Here is a 7,307-nt window from a genome sequence, read left to right on the forward strand (position 1 = left end):
CATGCGTATGCGTGCTCCACGCGTACGCGTCGCCTCCCATTTCCCCATGTCACACGTATGCATGCCCCACTCGTACGCATGACCCCCTGCTTCACCCACTCCTCTTCTCTCCATTTCTTTTCTTCTTTTCTCTTATCTTCTCCTCTTTCCTTCTTTCAACCATCATCCACCACCAATATTTACCATCCACCATCATTTTTCTAGTTAGTTAGTTAGTTAGTTTAATTTTTTGTTTTAGGAGATAAGTGTTGGATTATTGATTTGATTTGCTGTTTCTTAATGCTGAAATTGTTCATTGTTGGATTTCTTTATTGAGATTATACTTTGTTACTTGGTATTGAATTTTGATTGTTGGATATTTGTGTATACCAAATACTTGTGACATTGGCCTCAAGATTGTTTTTAGATTTTTAAATTGTATGTTGTAGCTAGCTATCATGTAATTTGAATTCACTATCTATTGTTAGGCAATTGTATGTAGTTGATGCATTTTTTGTTAGGTGATGCTTGTTTATGATTGATTTTTATTTACGTCACCTAGTTTATGCATTGAGATCGAGGAATTGTGAAATTGGATCTTAAGCTTACCTAGTGACATCTTTTTGAGCTTTTTAAGTTTTGTGGGTCATGCTTGCTATGTGATAGATTTCAGCTTCTATATCTATTTTTCTAAGTTTCATAGCACCCATGTTCCACCTTCTATGTCTATTAGGTGATTCAAACTAAACTTCAAAGTCTATCATTAATTGATGTAAGAATTTCATATTTCATTTAGTCCATTAAGTTCTTTTGTACATCAACCAATTTTTTTTCATTATCCAATTCACAATTGCTTGATTATTACTTGAATGCTTGTATGCTCCTTTAGTACTTGTTTGTTTATCTTAACCTATAAGTTTCCTTTAAAGTATCTCAAGCACACTAGAATGAGTGAAGTGCATATTTCTTTTGTGTAGTTGTGACATAGTTTTTAAATGCTAGTGTGTGAGTTCTAAATCGCGTGCAACTTAGAATTCACGCACTATTTTCTTCAATGTTGATGAGCCACAAATTGATACGCTTGGATATTAGCAAGTGTACCAGATCACTCCAAGTAATAACACGGTGAGTGAATATCATTTTCACGAGGATTAACGGATTGAATCAAATAACATATAATTGAATCTCTAATTAGATCAATCAAACATTGGCAAGAATATTGTGAATCTTAAGATAGAAGCAAAGAACAGTGAAGAAGATTGTGTTTGTGAATGAATGAATGCTTAGAAACTTTGGAGAAGTAATAACAGAATCCAAGATAGGATTAGAATATTTTCCAATACTTCTAACCATTAAAGATGAAGAACGAGACTCAATCTTGAAAAAGTAGAAAAACATGAATCAAAATAAAGAATACACTTGCATTACTAATCCATAAAATCAAACAGAGCTCCTAATATTTAACAAGAAGAGGTTTAATTACTCATGGTAGAAAAGAAAACAACCTAAAACTAAAGAGTTTCTTGATCCGGAGACTCCAAAAGTTGATCCCTAGTTGTGAACCTTGTTCACTTATTTATATTCTAACTTCCTATTTATTTGAAATTCAAAAACTAAGCATATCTTCTATACATCCGAAGCATAAGATAACTACTTATTTAAATTCAAATCTAAGCTAATCTAAATCCTAACAATCAAATCTTATCTTTCTAGAAGAAATTAATACTAACTAATTATTTAAATCTTAAATCTTGAGTTGATTTTAGAGCTTCATGGGAGTTGAATTTGGACTTGGCATTGGGCTCCTTGGATTGAGTTGTTGATGACAAAATTGATAATTTGGGATGAAGATCCTATGGTAAATAGGTTCTACAACGAAGATCTTAACAAAACCATGCGTGACATATTGAGATTTAATAACACAGATAGCTCGAAATACCCGTTTGGAGGTAAGATAGGTATTTTGGAGGTGATTTTTGTCAAATACTTCTGGTGATTCTGAAAGGGACTAGACTATAAACTTATCGTACATTTAAGATAGCTACAAGCTTTTGACACTTTCAACAAACATGCGCTTAAAATCAAGTTAGTCCAGCATAGGGTCATCTGAGTATAAGAAATTTGCTGACTGGATACTGAGTATAGGTGATGGCAGCCATGGGTCGGTAGCAAAAAGGTTGTAATTCCTTATGACATATTGGTTACCAATTGGGAAGACACAATTGAAGTGATATATAAGGTAACTTATCCCTAAATCCTTTTGGAAAAAGATACTGACCAATAGATTGAAGATTGAGCTATCCTTGCACCAACACTACAGTTAGTCGATGAAATCAACAACCACATGATAAGTTTAAACCCGGTTGAAGTGCAAACATATTTTAGCTCTGATAAGGCATGCTCCACAGAGTCTAACAATGATTTATTGGCTTGAATACACACTCCTGAATTCCTAAATACAATTATATGTTTAGGTTTTCCTATGCTTAGGTTTCCCTATCCTTGCTGCATTGTATGTTGAGCTAGCCTTCTTTATGGGATGTGGCACACCAACTTTCCCATGTGGCACCCCATGCTTTGCTTCTTCATGGGCGTGACATGCCCTGGTCTAAGCGTTACACGCCTTGATTGGTTTTGGCTCCAGGGCATGGCACGCCCTTCCCAGCGTTGCACGCCCCTGCCTGTCCGTCCAGGGCGTGGCACGCCCATGCCTCTGCTCTCTTGCATGGCATTGCATGGCTTGGATCCTCATGTGCTTGGCTCTTGGTTTTGCATGCAATGCTTGCCCTTTGATCATCCTCTCTTTGCTACTTAATTTTCATTTCATTAATCCTATATTTCCTTTAAAATACTTTGAAAACACTTAGTAGCAAATGATATTAAAAATCAATGAGATTAGGAGAAGATTATGTAATTAAACCTACGAAAATAAGAGAAAAATATAAGAAAAATATAATATAAACTACTAAAGATGTGAACGCATCACTCCACCCTCCTTTGCTCCAATTCCGCCGCGTACCACCTTCCTTGGCTCCAGTTTCGCGGTGGTCCATGCCACCTATTCGTAGTTCTACCGTGTCCAGCCTTCTGCCGTGCTCCCTCACCTATGTGCTCTAGAAGAGAAGGTATTTTTTTTACTGTAATTATTATTTTAATTGGTTTAAGATTGTTAATATGTGATTTGTCTTCTTCAATTATTGTTGTTATTAATGTGGTTTAGAATTGTTGATGATATTCGTGAATCTATTATAATGGCTTTAAGAGTGTGTGATACAATCGTTTAAAGAACCAAATGCACATTACCATATTGATTTAAATATTTAAGTAAACTTGATTTGACTATCTGCATGAATTGGCATTGCTCTGTTATTAGCTTAATAGTGAATGAGTGATTACACCTACTAATCTTGAAAAATAAATAAATTTATTAATAGTCTTAATCTATTAGTCAATATACCCAAGTTAGTCCTTTTATGATTCATGCAAATCTATTGACTGCTAGATCTTAGTGATATTCAAATGTAAAAGTATTTATTTGTAAGGTTTGTCTTTTGTTTACTCTTTAGGACATTTCATCTCTATTTTTTAAAAATGGTTAATGATATATTGGAAGCAACTATTTAGAATTGATTTATATAAGACTTTTGACATAAGTCATGCATTTTAATAAAAGATAAGAAAATTTTAATCACGTTATTTTTATAGCTTGGTGACATTTTCATAATTGTATGCATAGATTATTGGACTATGTGTGACTATCATTTTGCATTACCTGTTACTACAATAAAATCTATTTGAATTAAAAACATGTCGCTTTTCGATTTAACCGATAAGTATTTGGAGCACGTGCTAAGTCTTTTCATTTCACAAAAATTTATATAAATTATATTTCTTATGAATTGTGATTTAAATAGTATATTTAAATTTTTTGAAAATATCTAAATGCACCGCACATTTATAAACTAATCTTCGTATGTCTTTTACAGATACACAAATAAAATTGTCTACTATTTTGACTATATATCTTAACAACTACCTTTATAAGATTCATAATTCTACCCCTGTATTTCTAAAAAGGATACAATTTAAAATTGAGTGCACAAAATTATGTTGGATATTTTTCTTGATATTGTTTTTATTAAGAATTAATTATCGTATACTATGAATTTACCAAAGACATGCATTACAATATTTTTTTTGTTGTTGCAAATTTAATTTGAGAGTGAAAACTTAATTGACTTATATTTTTTTATGGTGATGAATTTTCTTGGTCAATGCACACATTGTGTCTTACCATTAGTTTGCTTAATTTTGAGATTGATATAGGCTTTTCATCAAGAAAGGCAATGAAAGTCTTATTTCAATTCAATATCACGGAAACAAACATTCCTTAAATTATTTTGTCATTCTTTAAAGTTGTCATGTTGATGATGAAGCTACCATCTTTATGTATCAAGTTAGAATATAAGATGGTGAGCCATTTTATCTATTTAAGATTGAGCCAACACAAGACATTCATATACTAAATTATATTGAAAGCTCTTTAGGAAAAAATGATGCTTTATAACAATTCTTCTCTAACAAAATTGAGCTTAAGTCACACTGAAATATCTTGTTATGTATCAGCTTATCACTTAACAATTAATTGTAACATATCTCACCACCTTCGAATCAAAAGGATGAGGCTCTTGGTTTATATCAAAAAGAGCTACCCTAACTACTATTACCTTCAACATCACAAAATTTCATAGGATAGTTTAACTTTTCATTCACCGTTTCCCAAATAATCCCACATTCTAAAATTTTTTGGGAGCTTGTTACATACTATTCAATGTAGATATGAATGTGTTCTTGTGCTGTAATTCCTATGTTTTAGTTAGTAAACAAAGCTAAAAATAGTAACGTTTCATCTGGTTAAATCCATCACAGTTACTAATTTTGCATTCATTTTAGTATATGGTACTTTCATCTATTTGAGTACCTACACTTCTATTACATGAACTAATAGGCTTTGTCATATATTTACACTAAGGATAATTAAGCATAATTTTGTTAAATGATAAATTGATTACATTGATACAACTCAAGTCCCCACTTTTGCATAGAAATGTCATAATTTCTTATAAGTATGTACATATCAACTATGTCACAGAGTATCTGTAATGTGCATCCGACACAAATTAATATTTGTGTAGTTTTAGATAACTATATAGTGTTTATTAATTATCTTATCTCTTGTATAAAATTTTCTATTCAATTGTTACAATTAATTTTTGTGTTCATGCAACTAATTTGTTTAAAGTATTTTATTCAATGATTGCTCCTAAATTGTTTGTTCATACTTTGACAACTAACTTATTCCTTAATATTGTTTAAAGATAATTACATCTATCATAATATATTTTTATAATCACCATTGTTAAGAGTATAGTATTTTAGCTATAGGAATCACAAATCAACATCATGTCTTGTATTTGAAAAGTTTGGAAGTATACATTAGTTGATTAAAGCTAGCTTCTCTGCATCCTAATTATCTTATAACATAACGGAAAAATCAAGAAATTATTACTATACATTCTACTATAATTTAAAACTACACATATAAGGTTGCAACAAATTTTGTTGATAAACGTAATTGAAAAACCTGAACTCTAAATAATATTGAGTCATTATATAATTACAAAATTATGATCACATTAATAATGTGTAGTGTACATTTCTTATGCGATGAGAGTTATTCTTGTTTAGCTTGTTGGCTCGTCCAATCTTAGCATGCTTACCATTGTCTGCTAATAAAAACTCTTTAATAATTTACTTAAGTATATCCCAAAAAATAGATTGATTGGCTTAATATTTTAGCTTTGATTTTCATTTTTAGTCCTTTAGGCTGCGTTTGTTTACAAAGACAGGATACTGAGACAGGAATATTGAGACACAAAATCGTGTTTGGCAGAAGAGATATAGACAGAGACAATGTGTCCAGAGACATTAAATTAGTGTATTTTGTGTCTATCCTGACAGGAAGGACACAGAGATACTAACAAGGGACACAACTTATTTTTTATTTTTTCTTTCATTATTCTTGTTAATTTTTTATAATTATATTTTTTATTATTATATTTTTCATCTCAAATTTTTTGAATGAAAAAAATGAGAATAAATTGAATTTTCATAATTTGTTCTAATTTATCGCCAACAAAATACAAGAACACAAAATTGTGTCTCTATCCATCAGTGTCTTGTCATGTCCTATTCTCGGAAACAAACGTAGCCTTAACTATTGGGCTTATATTTTTTAATCCTTCAAGCTAATATTCTTTTAACGGTTATGGTTTTCCTTAGTCAATACATATTGTGTCTCACATTATTAATTTGCATAAATTTAGCTTAGATATAGCCTCTTCATTAAGAAAGGCAATGAAAGTCTTGTTTCAACTCAATTTCATGTAAACAAATACGACCTAAATTAAGAATCTATCTTTATGTATCCAGCCAAAGTATAAGATGGTGAACCATTTTGTCTATTTCAGACTGACCCAACATAATGCATTCATACATACTAAATTATTTTGAAAGCTCTTTAGAAAAAAATCATGCTTCATAACAATCCTGCTCTACCAAAGTGAGTTTATGTCGTAGTAAAATGTCTTGTTATATGTCAAATTGGCACTTAACAATTAATTATAGCATGTTTGACAATCCTTGATTAAAAGGATAAGGCTCTTAGTTTATATCAAAATGAGTCACCATAACTATTATTGCTTTCACCATAATAAAATTTTATGGGTTAGTTTACCTTTTGATTCATCATTTCCCAAAGAAACCCACATGCAAAAAATTCTTCAAAGCTTTATTTGTACTATTCAAATCATTACTAAGCATTACACAGTACTACTAGGTCCTCTTGTCTTCCACGTATCATCCAACTGGAATACACACTTGTCGAACACTTACCTCACTACTTGTCGATCAAAGGACCATCCAGTACACTTCCATTATATATTAATAGATAAATTATTATTTTTTTTCTCTTAGACTCAAATATACATCTAAAATGATAAGAATGCACGCTAAGTATTTTATTAACACATCCAAAATTCATGTCAAAATGACAAAGTTTAGTATTCACATCATAAGGTTAAAAATAAAATTTTGACCATAAACACATTCAAAATTAAATGAACAACAAGAACACATCCAAATTATATTAATATTACAAACTTCAAATCAAATAGAGGCGTAAAAAAATATCAACAGAAACACATCCAAAAAAAGCAAGAAAACATAGATACATCCAATATTATGCATAGATTGAAAAGATAGATCCT

Source organism: Arachis stenosperma, chromosome 10 (genome assembly GCF_014773155.1).
Source record: "Arachis stenosperma cultivar V10309 chromosome 10, arast.V10309.gnm1.PFL2, whole genome shotgun sequence".
In the NCBI taxonomy this organism is placed as follows: domain Eukaryota; kingdom Viridiplantae; phylum Streptophyta; class Magnoliopsida; order Fabales; family Fabaceae; genus Arachis; species Arachis stenosperma.